Consider the following 19,436-nt stretch of genomic DNA (forward strand, 5'->3'; position numbering starts at 1 on the left):
TCTCTGAAATGGTGTGGCTGCTACAGGATAAACAAACACACAAACAAACAAACAAACAGACAGACAGACAGAGGTGAAAACAAACCTCCTTCCACCTTCTGTGGCAGAGGTGAAAAATAAATAAATCCCCACATTATTGATCTAATGATCTAATATAATCTATAATCAATGGCATTGAAATCTTAAAATAATATTTAAGTCCGACATTGAAGGCACCTTGAACACAAATGAATACATCGGAAGGATATACTTAAACTGAGACTGAACAAAACCACAAATAATCAGATGTAAACAGATTTGCTGCTATAAACATATAAGCTGTAAGAATAGAACAAAGTTGTTGAAGTAGGATGCTAAATTAGTTAGTTGTCACAACATCGACCACATCGAAATCAATCATTTATTGAGCGTCAAACATTTTAAACTTAGGAATGTACTCCACAAACACTTTACTACAGCACATTTCCAAATTACACACAATCATTCAACACGTACACAGAGATAACTAGAACGGCACTCGGTAGAAAACATAGCTCTGCCAGGCTGAATATTTTGCATTTTGTCTGCTACTGATAGGTCGGATCTGGATCCGGACCGTAACAAAAATCGAATCTGCTTGTACTTTTCACCGAACCAACTCGTCCACAACTTTTAGAGATATCATGAATACATAGGTTTTTTGCCCCATCTTTCAAGGGTGAAGAAACACTTTAAAAAAATCAAAAAAATTCTTGTATCCGGATCTGAATTCGGATGTTCACCACAATCGAACCGATTCGTCCTCGTCACACACCTAACCTGCCTACCAAATTTCATCCAAATCCGTCTTTAACTTATTGAGATATCCTGTTCACAGACAAACAAACGTACAGGGGTGAAAACAACCTCGGTCCACCTTCGGTGGCGGAGGTAAAAAAAAAAAAATTGAATTGTTGAAAAAGTTGAAAGGTTCTTTCATTTCACCACGAGGGACTGAAATGTTTATTGATGTAAATACACTTCCGAATGTCAAGGAGAAGTGAGGATTTTGATTTTTCTGTCAAGATTTGATCAGAGTCTAGACGAATGCAGGTTAAGAGTTGGTAAACACCTGCCAGCAGGTGCGTCCATGAGAAAACTCAACACGTTGCCAGTCCCGAGGGGCAACATGCACTTATGGGGCCGCATAACATTCGCGTCCATCATGTGAAGGTGGTCAGGCAAGGATGCATGTTCAGTGGCAACTGTACAGTGTACACTTTAAACAGCAACCTCAAACCAGAACACTGCCCGATTCAGCCCGAAAAAAAAGCTTGGGGATCAGGATTCATTATCTAGTAGCAGCTGCTCACAAGAAATGCCACGTCTGCCGCAAGCAGCTTAATATTTCACCACCTGTCCAAACACACTGACAGAACTCTCCATTATGTGATTCTTTCAGGAGTCTTGTACCTTTCCCGCATTCCCGCATGCTTCCTTTCCTCCGCTTAGACGCCGAGCACTGGCACCTTGGTGGCAGACCATAAGATTTGAAAATTATCACCCCCCCCCCTCTTTCACTTCTCGGGTGACCCTTGCGCACATCTAACCGGTGCCCAGAACATTCATTGCGGTTTCTGTTTAGCTCGTCTTATTCAGGAGCCTGGAATTTAGGATTTGAACAAATACTTCAGAAGTGCTCAGAAGTTGGTTAACATATCACGTCAAACATTCCTGCACAAGTCAACTCTCACGGAGTGGAACAGACAAGTTGACAAAGACAAAGACAGACAAAGACACTCTGGACTTCAACGCAAAAGTAACATATCACCGCATGTCATACAATAACTTTTCATGGTCCTTCAGGAATATGCAAGACTAATTAGTCTATTTAATAAATTAACCTATATAACTATATAACTGTACTCGGAAAAGTACCGTCCCAAGGTGACACGAAAAGTTTCAGTTAATCTTTCAATTCAAATTACATTTCATGGACTTTAAAAAAAGGTCAATTGTGTTGCATTCTTGGTTTCACTCAGAACCAAAGCTCTAATCCACTTATACCACCCATTGCAAAATGGTGATGCAACATAGGGCGGCGGAGGTTGGATTTGTCTAAAAAGAGAGCAAAATATTCTGGTTGCAAAATAAAATTTGGCGTCGACATTGCTCATGACTGTTCTCCCGTCAATTCAAAACTGAATGTTGAGTTTTTTCAAATGCAGCGTGAGAAGCGGCCGCTGTAAACGGGAGACAGACAAACGCACTGACGGACATCACGGTTCACAATATATAATAGATGACTTCCTTGACAAAGAAATTCAACACAGAAAGAGATAATTTGTGACTGTTTTTGTATACAGTCAAAGCTCGTGGAATAGCTAGAACACAAAATGGACCAGGACGAAACAGGACAAAAGGAACAGTAGTGAGGTTGGGGAATGGGGGGACAAAAAAAAGTTGAAGGACAAAATAGAGGGAGAATTAGACAAACAACGGAGTAGGGAGGAATGGGGTGGACAGGATGGATACAGAAGGAAACTTCTCCCTCTCCCTTCCCTCCTCTCTCTCCCCCCCCCTCCGCCCCCTTCCTTCTCCCTCTCTCCCGCACTCCCCTCTCCTCTTCCCCCACTCGTCGATCTCCCTCTCCCCTCTATCCCCCCACTCTTTATGTCCGTGCTTTATCCTTTTTAAATGGCTTTAATTTCCTTTTCATTTGTTTTTTACATTCGTTTTTCAGTTGTTACTTTTATTTGATGTCCCATACTCGTAACTAAGTGACTGCACCACCGAAGCAGCTTCCTGAGCAAGGGTTAAATACTGGGTGGTTTGCCATTGTCTTAATTCCCAGCAGTAGTTTGGGCAGGAATTTTTAATTTGGCCGCAGTGCCAGTGATAGCTCGCCCACTTTTTCGTGAAGGACACCATGGGGATCTTTAACGTCCACCAACTAATGTCAGTGCTCAGTACGCCAAGTTTAACGTCCATCGGAGGAACGACACACACATTGATGATTTATCCAGTCTGAGAAACACCAGGCTGACATTTTATAGCTGGGCCAGGATTCAAACCCAGGCGAGACAGTTTAGAGGTGAGTGTGGGTCCATCGAGGTCATTCTGTCAGAGGTCGTATCGTAATGCACTGTCAAGAAACAAACCACGATTCCATGTTGTAAACACAGTATGTATACGTTAAAAACATAGGGGCAATACCTCTGGGCACGCACCTGGTAGCGGGGAACTCACATGGATGGCATGGGTGACCCACAAAATATATAACGGAGAAGAAAGGAAATACATATTTTGGGGGTCAACCCCTGCAGAGCTCCTTGGGGCCCGATTTTTTTTTTTCATGTCATGAACAAACTTAAGGAACATTCATCGTGATGAACATTGTTGTAAAGTTTCATTGAAATCGTCTGTGTTGTTTCAGAGAAGAAGTTGAAAGTATTTGTGGATGGACGGAAAGACGGACAACGCGCCATCCATTAAGCTCCCCTGAAGGACGTTCCAGGTGAGCGAAAAATGTACATATTATAAAAGTCGAATCCGAATCCAAAAAAGATTGCTGCTGGTGTCCCTGGGTGGTGTAAAACAAAATCAGACGTACAATAATTACTGTATCTGGAAAAGAGTGAAAAAATGAATTTTGGACCCATTTTACCCCCAGGTCCTGCAGACTCGAGTATTTAATTACATCGGGTTCTAAAAAAAAATAGATTTTTCTGATTTTTTTTTTCCGATTTCACTAGATATTTCCACATAATTATTTAAGCCATGAGTTCCAATCATCAGATTTTGAATATCAGCTTTTAATAAACCTATAAGATACATTATTCAATCTTGCAATGAGCCAATCACATTTCACCTGCGAACAGGTGAACAGACAACCATCTATCTCTGTTATATATATATATATATATATATATATATATATATATATATATATATATATATATATATATATATATGCAGAGGATCCGATATGTATCTACCAAAATGGAGATGGATACTTCGAGTCCGAAGAGGACTGTTCTACTCTCTGAAATCTGCACATGGAGATAACAACCAACGACATTCCCACTTCAGGGTTGTGGGTGGTGTTACTTTATTAGTCCAGTAACCACCGTTCACAATCACCATGTGGACCCAGAAATTGTTGGTACTGCTAGGTTTTCTTTTGATGGATTCATGAACCGTAGGAGTCCTCGATGCAGGATCAATTAGATGCCAGCTTGGTATCTTTGGGCAACTCTCAAAATTTGCGTAAATCCAAGCACGGCTGTCGCCCGATTTGGGGAAAATAGAAAAATGGACATAACCTTCGATTGGAACACGCTTGATGGATGGTTCTCGTGTCTTGGTGGGGATTTTTGAGCGTGGCGGCTTCATCACCCATGTTGAAACAAAGTTTTGACATTGCCGAGCAACAGAATTCCAATATGCCTACCACGCGATGGGGACAAACTAGGAAAATGGACATAACTTTTGATTGGAACATGCTGGAAGGATGATTCTAGTGTCAAGGTGGGTTTGTTTTTGTTTTTTAAGGTATGGCTGATTCATTTTTCATGTTAAAAATTCATTCTGATTCATTGTCGTACCTCTTCTGCCAGAGAGTCACCCATGCGTTTGATTCCATGTACCAGGCTGAAGAGGAGAAGTCTGCATCTACCACAAGGCGCATATATAAATAAGAGGGCAAAAAAACAATAAAAGCTTTACAGTGAATATTGAAAACGGATGGCAGATGAGCCGTCAAAGCACTCACACCCCCTATCGACAGAGTCAACAGAGCTGTTCAACATTGCAAATGGCAAGGTTGCTGATGAGTCGATCAATGTTGCCGACATTTTGGCGATTGGACAAGCCATGAGACACAGCTTCAAAAAATCACTTCCAGTGGGTTTTCACAACCCTATCAAGAAGAAAGTGAAAACACTGGAAGCCTTGAAAAAGGGTGTTAACGGTGGGTCGAAGACAGCATTCCGCATTGAAGCTTTGTTCAGCCATCTGTTAGTGCTTGGCCAGACGTGAAACATCAGCCTTGAATCTATTGATCACAGAGGCAACAAGTCGAATCCTGTCGGGCAACTCGTCATCACATGCAAGCCAAGGGAGCCAGATGTAGTAATGCGGATGCGCAACAGCTTCAGTACCACATCGGTGGCCCTGTGGAGTTACCGTCTCAACTACAGCTGCAACTATGAGCAGACAACCCCTGCAATACAGCCAGATCACTACTGCGCTCGTTACCTTCGACCGGTATTGTGGTATCTCCCATAAAGATCATGAGAGGGCAACGATCACCATCACAACCTACAACCTGACACTGACTTCTCCTCTTCCTGCTGGAGATGTCATCCTGAAGAGCAAAGTCAATAAAAGAAGCCTCTCACACCTGCTCTGCACTTGCGACCTCAGAATGAGCATGTTGATGATTGGTGAGGATGAGGGGCTTCTCAACCATGAAGAAACTGACATCCTAATGGCGAGCTGCATTCTGAAGGCCTTGCTTTTAATAAATTGCTTGTTATAAATGTACCCAGCTCGTTTTCATCTTTTCCTTCATTGGTCCAGCACGGTCCGCACATTAGCCTAGCCAGGAAATTATACCCCAATAATCTGTTTATTAGCCGGTGTGTACTTGGCAGCTCCACGCGGCTGCACCTGATACGGAAAGTTTAACGCAAGTACGCATCGAGGGCGCGATTCCCTGATAAGGAGACTGCGTGTATCACAGTTAAACGGTTGTCAGACGGAGGACACTGGGTCACGTGGTCAAGTTATTGGCGTTTGCGGTCGATTAGCGACCCACCGAGGCATAAAGTTATTCGTGTGCGACGCCCTCGATTCACGGTGAGTCCGGGGGGAGAACCGGGGATACCCCCCACTCTTGTAGTACACCCGCGACTCCAGGTCTGCAATAATTTCATGTCCATCCATGTCGAGATTTTGTGTGATTGGAAGTGAAATTTCAGCTGATGAGAATGTGAAGTAGTTTCCAGCATGATGTTGCTCTTTTCGTTCTTAAGGGCACAGGTTTTGAGATTGGAACTCATTGAAGCAGTGTTGCTTGCAATTCATTCTGCGCATAGTACACAATGCAATCGGAGATCACCTGTGCATCATGTGGTGGATGTTTGTCAAATATTCACATGACCTGATTCAGGGAGTAGCTATATCCTGCATGGAGCGAACACCACCCTCCATGTGAACAGTAAGTATTCCGTTGGCTGTGTTGACTGTGGGTTTTTTTTTTGAAGAGTCAGAAGGTGATCCACTTCATTTGGAGTGCCCAACCTCTATCCTGCTTTTGCAGTCATGGTGTTGATGTGGTGGTTATGCGTGAAGCTGAAGATGTTAACACAGGCAGTACTCTGGAAGGATGATGCAAAAGAAATTCTGGTTGAGATCTGTCTTGTTTGAGATTGTCATTGCATGACACATTTTAGGTGTGAACTAGAAGGGCACTCAGTAGAGCGCATACCTCTGCCCCACAATGCCTGCTCCACGAGAACATATCAGGTACAATACATTTTTGAACGAAAAGGGCACTCAGTAGAGCACATACCTCCACCATGTAATGCCTGATCCATGAGAACATATCAGGCCCAATACATTTTGAAATATCATGCTATGCTCCCAAAGGGTGAAGAATCACTTTAAAAATTAAATAATTATCATATCCAGATCTGGATTCGAATCTTCACCAAAATTGAATCACTTCGTCCTTGCCACACACCCGATGTGTCCATCAAGTTTCTTCCGAATCCGTCCATAACTTTTTGAGATATCGTGCTATGTATCGTTTTTGGCCCCTTCTCTCATTGGTGAAGAATCACTTAAAAAGTTATAGTAGCTGGACACAGATCCAGATCTTCACCAAAATCTAATCAGTTCACCATTGTCACACACCAAACCTGTCTACAAAATTCCATCCGGATCCGTCCGCAACTTTTTGCAATATCCTGCACACAAACAAACAAATAAGCCGGTAGGCAGCGATGGGTCGCCGAGCATGGAAACTATAAGATATAGAGCAAAATGGATGTCATATAGCGGATAGGGAATCACCTTAAGATTATGCATGTCAAATCTCATCCAGTTCCAGCTACTGATAACTACTCGGTATCCATTTGAATGAAAAGTACCGAAAATGCGGTTTGAAATCGGAAATCCCCAAAGTTCGAGGGGGTGCTGTGGGTGAACAAAGATCTAAATCGAAAATCCGGCTCGATAGTTTGTGCACAATGTATTCCATACGATTAGTGTGAATTTTCATTACCATCCGACCATAACCCTAGGAGGAGTAGCATTTGGCGCGAAGGCACCTCCAGCTCTCGCATATTATCGATTTTTGCACTAATTGACCTTTGACCCCTGACCTAAGCGAAATCGGTCAATATGTCCTGAGGCAAAGTTTTAGTACTCATTGAGTACCATGAACCTGCAAAGTTTCATTCGTATCGATGCACTCACCTGGTCGCTAGGGGGCCTTCAATTTTCGCCAATTTTCGCGCATCCCCTAATTGTAGGGGGCGCTGCTGGTAAAGTATTCCATATATCACGAAAACAGGAATATATTTAATAGAGCATCACCTGTAGATCATTCGTGGCAAATTTCATAACCCTACGTGGGATAATGGCTTTCGGAATTGATTTCGCGTGAACGGTACCGATTTTGAAGGTTTTTCGGTTGTTGCTAGGGAACCAAAGCGTCCCTAGCAACCATCACAATTTCCAAAGCACTCGGTCATAATATGTACCTACCACCCGAGTTTGGTCAAAATCCGCCCACGTTTACTACCAATTATGCCGATGACAAACGAACAAACATCCAAACAAACAGACAGAATTTCTGACAATAAGGGTCACCTATTTCGGCGACCCAACAGACAGACAGAATAACAAAATCGACTGACCAATATACTTGAAAAATCTTCGATTTTGCAAGTAACAAGATAAAGATGTCATGCAGAGCACAATACTTGTAAAATCCACTCCCCTCTCCAAATGTTGCCATGGATACATCAGATTGCCCATTTCATTAAGGTTAAAATTGACAATCCTAATCAAAGCTCAGGTCAATCGGATGAAAATTGATTATTTTTCAGATTGAAATTGATGTTTTCAGATGTTTGACCTTGAGTTGACCTTTGACCTTTTGACCTCAACTAGTTGGTTTCCATATTCAGTGATGCACTATCCAATTGCTGCATAATTTTCAGGTCAATTGGGTGAAAATTGACGATTTATCAGATGAAATTTGATGATTTTAGAAGTTTGACCTCGAGTTGACCCATTGACCTTTTGACCTCAACAGTTGCTTTCCCCAATTCAGTGATGGACGATGCAAATCCTGTTTAACTTTCAAGTTAATAGGATGGAAGCTGACGATTTTTCAGTTGAAAATTTTTGATTTTAGAAATTTTACCTTAAGTTGACCTTTGACCTTATGATCTCAAAAACAGTTGGTTTCTCAATTCAGTGACGCAATATGCAAATCTTGTTCAAATTGCAGGTCCATCGAATGAAAAATGACTATTTTAGAAATTTGACCTCAAGATTCCCTTTGACTTCAAAATCAATGGGTTTCTCAGTTGAGACTCTCTCTCCAACTTGGTGAAGTTTCATGATAATTGATTTTAAATTGTGGCCTAGGGGCTATTGACAGACAAACAGACAGACAGACAGACAGAAAGGGGTGAAAACATAACCCCCTTCACCTTCGGTGGTGGAGGTAATTAAACTTGCCACTTCTCAAGGTCCTGCTGCAGTCAGGTGTGTGTTTCTTCATTATCAGAGGTGTTTTGAATGGTGCTTAACACTGTCAGATCATCAAAGAACAGCGGAAGTCCTCATCTTATGAAGGAGGGAAGGTCATTGATGGAAAAAGTTGAAGCTCGTTGGGCCAAGGACAATACTTCGAGGAACTCCTGCAATGATTTTCTGAGGTTGTGTCATTGTCCTTGACAACCACAACATTCTTACTGTTTGTCAAGTATGATTTGCGAGTGACCATTTGATCATAAGGTGAGATTACTGCTTTATGGCTGTAATCTTAATTCAGACCAAGAGCCATATTAAGTTAAAAAAAATAAATCATATCCAGGTTCCTCCTGATGTCTTCATCTTTGCTCTTCACATCTTCAGGTTCGTCCTGATGACTCCAATACAGTCTTCTGTCGGATTATGTTTGTACCATATCCTGAAGCTATGTGGAATGTGCTTCCCTGTTGATGGACCTCTGGTAGCTTGTGCAAGTTGTTGTGTTTGAACCTGGGGAGTAACTGCAGAAATCTCTCTGCCCAGGTTCTTCCCGCCACCTTTGTTCTTTCTTCCTTTCACACTTCTTTTGAATTATTTTTCACAATTCTCTTTATTCATTCTTATTCTTGATTTTTATTCTCTCTCATCTCTTTTACTCTCTATTGCCCCCGCCACCAAAGGTGAAGGAGGTTATGTTTTCACCCCTTTCTGTCTTCCTGTCTTTTTGTGTGTGCAGGATATCTTAAAAAGTTGTGGACGGATCCGGAAGAAATTTTGTGGACACGTCCAGTGTGCGACAAGGACGAACTGATTAGATTTTGGTGAAGATCCGGATCCGGATGCAACTAGTAGAATTTTAAAAGTGATTCTTCACCATTGAGAGATAGGGCCAAAACCTATAAAAAGGACGGTATCTCAAAAAAGTTGTTGACGGATTCAGACGAAACTTGGTGAACATGTTGGGTGTGAGATGAGGGAGGAATGATTCAACTTTGGTGAAGATCCAAATCTGGATATGAGGATTATTTAATTTTTAAAGTGATTCTTCACCATTGAGAGATAGGGCCAAAAATGATATAGTATAGCATGATATTTCAAAAATGTATTGGGCCATATATGTTCTCGTAGATAAGGCTTTGTGTGGCGGAGGTATGCGCTCCACCGAGTCCCCTCTAGTTTCTTTCTTTCTTTCTTTCTTTATCTGTCCAGGAGAAGTGAATTCTTGCAGAAAGTTTTCTGTAAGGCTCACGTGGCTGAGCCTGGATGGGTTTGAGCATTGTGCAGTGGCGGCTAAAACCCGAATCCGATCCAGGTTCCTCCTGATGACTCCATCTTTTCTCTTTCCCTCTTTGGGTTCCTTCTGATTACTCCAATGCAGTGTTTTGTCTTCTGTTTGTTTATAATAATGTATCAGTTGTTTTCTTTCTATGTTTTCGGTTGATTGTTCATCCAGCTTTTGCAAAGGAAGGTGGGGGCAAGATACCCCTGTTATGGAGGAGTTTAGCAAGATTCTGATCCCATCATATCTCAGAAGTTAAGCAGGGTCGATCCCAGAGTAGTACTTTGATGGGAGACGTCTATGGAATATTGGATGTGTAGGTTAAGAGACGGCCAAGTTGGGAGTATGATTACCTTCGAGCTCTCTGGTTACAACTCATTTTTCTCCTTCGGATTCCAACCGGACTAAAACTGCCATCGGTGCTTGCAGATGGTGCTCCATCTTGTAGAATGCCATACTTTGCATGGGGACGTAAAGCTGGTAATTGTTCATATTTACATTGAAGTTGTGATGGTTAAAGACTAATGCCAAAGTCAAATTTGGCACGGCGTCCGTAGGGTCTACAAAATCTACGGCCACTAGCAATTATAGGGTGGCCGCAGTATTTCCACGGTCACACAATGTAGCAGTCACATATGTTTTTATTTTTCTGGTAGCCGCACGGGGTATTTAGAAATTGTGGAGATCGAAAACGTGGGGGTGCCGTACGGTCTTTGATTTGATGTCGCACGGTGACCTGAGGGCATTCCTGTGGCGGCCATAGAATTTTCAAGGCAGACGCAAGGTAGCCTCAAGGTGCCTGCAAGGCGACCGCAGGGGGGGCCCTAAGGCGAACGTGCGGCCAGACGGACGGTAACGAGTGGGTATATACGAGGTGTGTTCAAAAAGTATCCAACCTTAATTTTCGTGCGTAAACAAATGAAGCTAGAGAGGTGTGGTTTGGTGCACGTATGTAGGCGATCCTAATCCATATGCGTGAATATTTTCCTGCCTGCAGAAGCTGTCAGTCGCCGACAGACCGCCGATGAGTAAGGAAGTGTAAGTGAGCACCTTCGGATTTTCGCTTTTGACAAAATGACGGAAAAACTTGAACAACGCTACTGCATCAAATTTTGTGTAAAGCTTGGCGATTCCAAAGTGGAAACGATCCGCAAGATTCAACAGGCCTTTGGGAACGAAGCAATGGGCACCACACAGATAAAAGAGTGGTACAACCGCTTCAAAGATGGTCGCACATCAGTGGAAAGTGAAGCATGTTTTGGTAGGCCCTAAACATCCCGAAATGAGATCATCATTGACCAAGTGAGGACCCTGCTGATGCAGGATCATCGAATCACGATCAGAGAACTTGCAGACGAAGTGGGCGTCAGCATTGGATCCGTTCATTCCATTGTGACTGAGGATTTGGGCTTAAGGAGAATCTCAGCGAAGTTCGTGCCAAAGCTGCTAACGATCGAGCAGAACCAACTCCATTTGGAGATCGCACAGGACATGCTGGAGACTGTGAACAGCGATCCCAACTTCTTCAACACAGTGATCACTGGCGATGAGACCACAGTGATCCGTCATTTTGTCAAAAACGAAAATCCGACGGCACTCACTTACACTTCCTCACTCATCCGCGGTCTGTCGGCGACTGACAACTTCTGCAGGCGGGAAAATATTCATGTATATGGATTAGGATCGCCTACACACATGCACCAAACCACGCCTCCCTAGCTTCATTTGTTTACGCATGAAAAATTAAGGTTGGATACTTTTTGAACACACCTCGTATACCAGTTCTTTTTTTTTACTGAAATAAAAATATACCAGTTCGGTATATACCAGTATATATAACTGAATATACTATAACTATAATATAAATAACTGAATATATCAGTTCGGAGTATAGGCAAACACCTATACTCCGATCTCTAGCGGTAGCGCACGGTCGACGCAGACTGCCACGGAGACCGTACGTAGGATGGACGGCGGGCGTAGGGGAATCGTGCGTCGACCCTGCGTTGCCCACAGGTAGTCACACAGACCGCAAGGCTACCGTACGTTGAACACAGGGACGCCTTAGGACTACCATACGGCGACCGTGGAAATAGTATGGCTGCTGTAATTTTTTGGGGGTTGGCAAAATTCATTTTTCATTGATAAGAGCTTACGGCAGCCGCACGAATAACGCAAGCCCACCGTACGCCCTACGTACAGTCGACATGGAACACATCTATGTCAGTCATGGCTACGGCTTGTCGAATTGCTACGGCCAACCTAGAAATGAAAAAAGTTATAACTCCGCGCTATAATTCCACGGCGACCCCTACGGTCTGTAAAAGATAGCCATACGGCGTAGGGCCACCCTGAGGCCACCTCAGAAACTCTGTGGCCGCCGCACGTTTCTGTCAATTCAGAGGGGGTACGGCCACCATATCCTAGCCATAGAGCAAATGTGACTTAGGCTTAAGTTGTATCTCTCTAAAAAGTGGGATATTTTGTGCCAGTGCCAAAACTAAATTTCCTGCCTCTCATTTAAATGGGATAGATAAAGGGTTGCGGATGTTAATTGAGATAAATTAAAGGGATAAAATTGGGTTCCTACATAAAAGATAACTAAACACGTCGATTAAGTTAACTACGTGTGTATAAAATAAAAGATTGATGGGTCAAAGGGCCTTCGATGTATTTTCCTTTGTCCCTTTGCCAGAACATTTCTCAAGCACCGCAAAATGTAGTTTTTTTTTTTTGGAGAGAGAGCTCTGGACGTAAAGCTGCCAACTTCCCATCCAGTGCTTTCCAATTATTCACAACAATGCCAGTTTTCCTGGTGAGCAGCGACAACTTGTCGTCAACCATAGTTTCATCGACGAAGCACAATAATGCCACTTTTCCAGCCATAAGAATGCCGGCAAATGTTGTATTGATATTGAGAGTCACTGATCACCTGAAACTCAAAGGGTGGTGGGCTTAGTCTGTATATGTAGGGAATGGAGTAATGGCCGAATGAGTAGTTGCCTGGATAATAAAGAATGCTGGGAGGAATAGGTGATGAGTCGATGTGCAATGTATCCATGGAAACGAGGATACTTTGTACACTGATCCAGGCAGTGCTTAATAGAGACTATTGAGTCAGCAAACTGTCTATCATCTGGTTGAATTGCATCGTATAAACAAACAAGCAGGTAACAGAAGGCAGGTGGACCACGAGGCAGCCGCAAAGGCTCGACATCGGACTGCCCGGTTGCATTCTGAGAATCCCTTCATCCCATCTGGTAACATGATATTGATGTCATCGACATACATTTCACTGAAACCCCTATCAGAGTCAGACTGACTTCATGCACACAAGAAGTCTTCTCGAGGTTGTCATGTGAGATTCGAGATCACGATATGTATGAATTGTTTCGAAGCTGATTGGAGATAGCGTTTCTGAGGAGTTGCAGATGTGATTGAAATTATGGTTCATATCGGGGTGTGTGTGTGTGTGTGTGTGTGTGTGTGTGTGTGTGTGTGTGTGTGTGTGTGTGTGTGTGTGTGTGTGTGTGTGTGTGTGTGTGTGTGTGTGTGTGTGTGTGTGTGTGTGTGTGTGTGTGTGTGTGTGTGTGTGTGTGTGTGTATGTGTGCGCAAGAGAGAGAGTTGGGGAGTAAAATGAGAAACTTGAAAAGAAAAATTGAGAAACGGAAGAGAAGTGGTGATGGTAAGAACAGGTAGAGGGCTGCAGAAAGAAAAGAGATCTAAGGAGCCAGAAGAGGAGAGGGAATCGCCATGTATGTGATGTATTGGATGGTAGGGGGTTATCTGGAGGGAGTGGGGGTCAAAAACTCCACTTTGTGCTCATGTAAGAATTACAGGGCTCCTGGGATTAAAGAGGAAGGCTTTGGAGAAAAGCAGTTGAAAAACAGATATGATGATAAGATAGTGGAGGTGGGGTGGGGTAGCAGTAGAGCTTGAAGTGGAAAAACAAAAAGGTGAAGAGGTGAACAGATTAGGGGAGCATGAATGTCATTTGAAAAAAAAATCGGGGAAGAAAGACAGGAAGGTATATCTACAAATACAATATGTCGCTTTTGTGCCCAGCCAGAATCCCCCAGGCAACATGTAATTGAAGTCGACTGCTGACGATGAGATCATCTCCAAAGTGTGATTGTAGCCATGGCCAAGATGATCAGCGGAAAGCCGTCCAGTCAAACATGCTCAAACAACATAGCTGGAACTGAACAATGTACGTTTGGAATTGATATGAAATCCTTCCGAAGGTCTGCCAACCAAATGTACAGCTCTTTAGGCTGTAAGTTGTCTTCTATTAGAATGCAAGTGGATAAGACGAGGACGAGCACAGGAAGGAAAGATCAAGGTAACTCAAGACCAAGATCGATGACCTACGTCGCATGATGGGTGGTGACCGGTACATGCTCTGATTTACTTCTGCACGAACCGGTTATACAAGCACTCGGATGCAGGTTATTGACAATTGCTCAAGGACTTGGATGGCGACGCTGTCAGGCACTACTTAAAACCAAGGCCGTGTGTACAGTGTAAACGTGGACGGTGCAATTCGTTTGCCCCTGCCAGTTGCTACCTGTTCTGTACGACACACCTGATATTGCCTTTCATCGTCGATGCGTCTTATTTCCCGTACGGTCAATGCGTGCAATGAATGGTGGATTCGAATTGAATGCCTTCGGTGTCCCAAAAACTTGTTTACACCAATTACTACTTCGTTATAAGACTTCCAGTTGAAAGTTTGTCTTTGACTCTGAGAAAGTGAAATACATTTGGTGTTTGAGTCCCAAGTGTACATGAGGCTTTACCTTTTTTGTCCCCCAAGCTATCGGCAATTTGATCGAATCGTCTGCATCTGTAATCGCTCACATACGACAAACCTTAATTTTTAGTAATCGCTTAGTGTTTTGAAACCATGCGCAGCCTTGTGAGTGATGAAAAGTCCTTTACAAAAAAAGCAGTAAATCTGTCAAGATGTATGTTGAAATCAAAAGGCCCCTTCAAACTGTTTGAGAATCATTGTCAAACCATGGGAAGTTGGCCAGGCCATTGTAATTTGTTTTTTATCTCCTGTGCTCCGAATTAAAATGACTGGAATCATCCGCTCCCCGAGGGAGCAGCCGGGGCAGAGGAGGGCAGGTGTGCACAATGCAGGTGGCGGTGTGTTCATTTTATTATTCTTCTTTTTATTGTTTAATGGTCACGATTATTCCCACATTCTTGTGCGGTTGGACGGGAACGCTTGGCCCAGGTCTCTCACGAACCGGCCGGCCAGGTCTGACGTTCAGCGAAGGAGGAGAGGAGATTGGGACCACACTCTTTGCAGAGCGTTGGTGCTGCTTAAGCAGTCTCCTTGGCTATTGGACACAATCCTGGACGGGTCGCCACTCCGACACAGGATACCAGCATGCTGGCACTCATTTTTGCTGACCTCAGAAGGATGACAGGCCGAGTTAACCCCACCTGGCATTAATTAAACAGCTGAGCGGGATTTGAACTCAGAACCCTAGGATCCAAAGCCCACCACCCCTAACCATTAAGCCAACACCAGGCATGTTCACCTAAGGTTAGAGCAGGAATTTGTTCATTTCGATAGCTCGCCTACTCTTCGTGAACAATGCCATGGAATCTTTAACGTTAACCAAATAATGCCAACAGATGGGATTCCCAGTTTAACATCCTTCCGATGGATGCAATATGCATCGATGTCTCGTCCTTTCCTTGAAACATCGGGATCATAACAGTTTATAGCTCGGCCAAGATTCAAACCCAGGCTACATCCACCACCACACCCCCTCGTTAATTATATTATTATCATTATTAATTTGTTCTTCTCATATTTTTGATGAAAAATCAAACTTGGATAATGTCGAGGCTGGAGTTGGGATTGCAGGAAGACGTATCGACCACTAAAGGCATGCTGATGATACCACTCAGTTGGCAGAAAGTAAAGAAGATTTAAAATTGTTGCAGAGAGCGAAAAAGGAAAGTGAAAAAGGTAGTTTTTATTTAAACCTAAAAAAAGACTAAAATTTTGTCAGAAGATTGACAGGTTCAGGTTGAGAGACGATCATGTGTAAATAACGGACAGTTTCATCTTCCTGCGTTCGAAAGTAGGAATGGATTGAGAATGTAGAGGACAAATAACAGACGCTTCGCGTTGGGGAGAACAACAATGTCAGCATTGACAAATATCTGAAAAGACAAGCCGGTAGGCGACATGGGTGGTCGATAGACTAAGGCAAATTTGAAATATGTAGATAAGAGAACACATCAGATGGGATTTTTGCCGTTCGTTGTTCCATATAGGAACATGACGAGCAACTGTCCATTCATCATTTGTGTTCGATTCCCTAACCCTACGTTAGGGCCCTGTCACACCTTGACGTTTTAGCCAGCGTATGGCAACTTATCAAAATGTATGTAAAACGCTGGCATACGCTGAACTATTGATGTTTTTTTTCAGTTTTGGGCGTATTCATAACGAGTTGGACGTATGCATAACGTATTAGTAACGTACACAGAACGTTTCAATAACTTATAGATAACTTATACCAACGAATGCTTAGCGTGTTGTTGGCGTTCACAACCTATGCCCAACGATAGTCTAACTTATGCATAGCGCGCGGCAGCGTATCGCCGACGATCACGTGGCGTAGCCTATAAATAGGCTGCCACTCAACGATTTAAATTGCTGCCGCTCGACGATTTAAATGGACGCTGCCGCTCGACGATTTTAATCATAACCAAGCGAGACATCAAAGTGTCAACATCACCCTCATGCCGAAGAAAACTTCGAAGAATGCTGCAAAGAAGTCTCCTGGCCGTGGCCGTGGACGCGGACGCAAGGAGGATCCATCATCACCCACACCCTCCCCATCATGCTCACCTACTACTACTGACATGGACCTACTACTACTACGACTACTACTACTGACACGCTCATCTACTACTACTACTACTACTGATACTACTGACATGGACATCTACTCAACATGGAGTCTGGAACACTGACGGGTTCCTCCTGTGAACCCCATTTTTATATACCAATTCCCCTAAACGCTGCCAATACACCATTATACGGTAGCTTTTAGTTAGAAACACGTTCAGTAAAGGCCCGGTCACACCTTGACGTTTTAGCCAGCGATGGCAACATATTAAAATGTATGTAAAACGCTGGCTGACGTTGAACTTTTGATGTTTTTTTTTTAAGATTCGGACGTATTCATAACGAGTTGGTCGTATGCATAACATATTAGTAATGGACACAGAACATTTCGTTGTGTTATAGATAACTTATACCAACGAATGCTGAACCTGTTGTCGGCCTACACAACCGATGCCCAACGATAGTCTAACTTCGGCATAGCGCGTTGCACGCATCGCCGACGATGTCGTGACGTAGCCTATTAAAAGGCTGACGCACAACGATTCGAATCATAACTGCCGTAGAAATGGAAGTGTCAACATCGCGGTCACACCTTGGCGATCTTGCCAGCATATGCCGACCTAAGAAAAATGTGTCTAAAACGTTGGGGCACGTCAAATACGGTATGAGTAAGTTTGGTATACGTGAGTACAACGCTAAAGTACGCCATCATACGTCGTAGTAAGTAGAGTACGTCAAGAAATTTTAAACATGTTCAAAATTTTACGACGTACTCGGCGTATGACACACGTTCCGCATGCGATGGGGATACGTTTTACACACGATATGTGGACGCTTACACACGTCCACAAAGGCTAATTATAAGCTACTCATAAGTCGAAACACGTCGCGGTAATGTCTTTTTTACGCGAAACTTATTTCTAACTTATGTTTGACGTGCTTTGAACCAATTCTTTACGTAGTCCCAACACACATCGACGTATGTAGACGTATTCCAATGACGTCTTCCGGTCGACAAAAAAAAAATAAATGAACGTGTTTCTAGGTTACAACTGCCATATAAAGACGTGTTCCCAGCAGTTTTGGGAATTGGTATATAAAAATGCTGCTCATAAAAGGGGAACCCAACAGTGTTTTCGAGTCCTTTTTGAGTCGATGTCCATGTCAGCAGTAACAGTATCAGTATTAGTATTAGTATTAGAAGTAGTAGGTGAGTGTGAGGGGGAGGGTGTGGGTTATGATGGATCCTCCTTGCGTCCGCGTGTCCACGGGTAGGTTCATAGGCTGCCACTCAACGATTTAAATGGCTGCATCTCCACTATTGAAAGTAGACGCTTGCGCTCAACAATTGGATTTTTTTTACACTCAACGACTTTTAAACGGTACCACTCAACTATTTTCATTGTTTACAATGAACGATTTAAATTGCTGTCACTCGCCTTTGTTTTTTGACGCTGGGGTTTGGAAATTTGAAGCGTTTCTTCTGAACGTGTTAAAACGCTCAAACTCGACTATTTCAAATAGACGCTGCCGATGGACAATTGGAATCATAGCCAAGCTAGACATCGAAGTGTGAACATCCTCGTCATGCCGAAGAAAAGTTTGAAGAATGCTGCACATAAGTGTCCTGGCCGTGGCCGTGGACGCTGACGCAAGGACGATCCATTATACCGATGTCTTTCAGCCTATGAGTAACTTAAAAGTAACGTCTGTCGATGTGTGGCAACGATCGCGTAACGTGCCAACAACATGTTAATCATAGGTTAGAAATAAGTTTCGGGTACGCTAAACATTACCTCGGCGTGTCTCAACTTATGATTAACTTACAAGTAGCATGTGTTGACGTCTGTCTTTAAGGCCCGGTCACACCTTGACGTTTTAGCCAACGTATGCCGATTTTTGAATTTTTTTTCTAAAACGCTGGCACACGTTGAATACGTTATGGGTAAGTTTTGATAACATTGAGAGCACACTGGCATACGTCGTTGTACGTTGGCTTTAAACGTTGTACTTTTCGGTTGTCCTCAAATTTTTTCATGCTTGAAATTTCACGACGTATGCCGGCGTATGACTCACACGTTCCGCTACGCTGGCCACAAGTTGTAGGCACGGTCTGCGATCGTTGACAGACGTCAACACATGCTACTTGTAAGTTAATCATAAGTTGAGACACGCCGAGGTAATGTTTAGCGTACCCGAAACTTATTTCTAACCTATGATTAACGTGTTGTTGGCACGTTACGCGATCGTTGCCACACATCGACAAACGTTACTTTTAAGTTACTCATAGGCTGAAAGACGTCGGTATAATGGATCGTCCTTGCGTCAGCGTCCACGGCCACGGCCAGGACACTTATTTGCACCATTCTTCAAACTTTTCTTCGGCATGACGAGGATGTTCACACTTCGATGTCGAGCTTGGCTATGATTCCAATTGTCCATCGGCAGCGTCTATTTAAAATAGTCGAGTTTGAGCGTTTTAACACGTTCAGAAGAAACGCTTCAAATTTCCAAACCCCAGCGTCAAAAAACAAAGGCGAGTG

At 43.2% G+C, this 19,436-nt stretch overlaps 2 protein-coding genes across 4 annotated transcripts in view; one reads left to right on the forward strand and one right to left on the reverse strand.

Annotated features, from left to right (window-relative positions):
* The window catches only part of LOC147024176 (uncharacterized), a 76,414-nt gene that overhangs the window by 49,834 nt on the left and 7,144 nt on the right, over positions 1 to 19,436 (reverse strand). The window lies entirely within an intron of this gene.
* Positions 1 to 19,436, forward strand: part of LOC147024177 (uncharacterized) — a 133,776-nt gene that overhangs the window by 33,663 nt on the left and 80,677 nt on the right. For both annotated transcript variants that reach the window (XM_085883833.1, XM_085883832.1), the window contains exon 2: positions 3,395 to 3,475. The gene's annotated coding sequence lies outside the window, so the exon portion shown is untranslated. The remainder of the gene's footprint in view (positions 1 to 3,394; positions 3,476 to 19,436) is intronic.

Source organism: Eptatretus burgeri, chromosome 6, assembly GCF_056783735.1.
Source record: "Eptatretus burgeri isolate ZD-2024b chromosome 6, Ebu_testis_v1, whole genome shotgun sequence".
Taxonomy (NCBI): Eukaryota; Metazoa; Chordata; class Myxini; order Myxiniformes; family Myxinidae; genus Eptatretus; species Eptatretus burgeri.